Raw genomic sequence first — 253 nt, 5'->3', positions numbered from 1 at the left:
CTATATAATAAGTATATCAGCGAAGGAAGAGAACCTGAAAGATTATCTGGAAAAAACGGACCAAAAGAGAAAAAATGAACTTAAAGGAAAGTTAAATTTAATAAAGGGAAGTTAAGCGAGAAGGAAAGTGTGCTTATTTTTTCACAACAAAAATACGTTATCATAACATTATATAACTGTTATATTACTATTGTTATATCTATTTCATATACTGCGTGTACACTTCGATTATGCTTATAAAGTTTATCCACAT

Source organism: Penaeus monodon, chromosome 28 (assembly GCF_015228065.2).
Source record: "Penaeus monodon isolate SGIC_2016 chromosome 28, NSTDA_Pmon_1, whole genome shotgun sequence".
Classification (NCBI taxonomy): domain Eukaryota; kingdom Metazoa; phylum Arthropoda; class Malacostraca; order Decapoda; family Penaeidae; genus Penaeus; species Penaeus monodon.
This window is presented reverse-complemented; position numbering follows the sequence as displayed.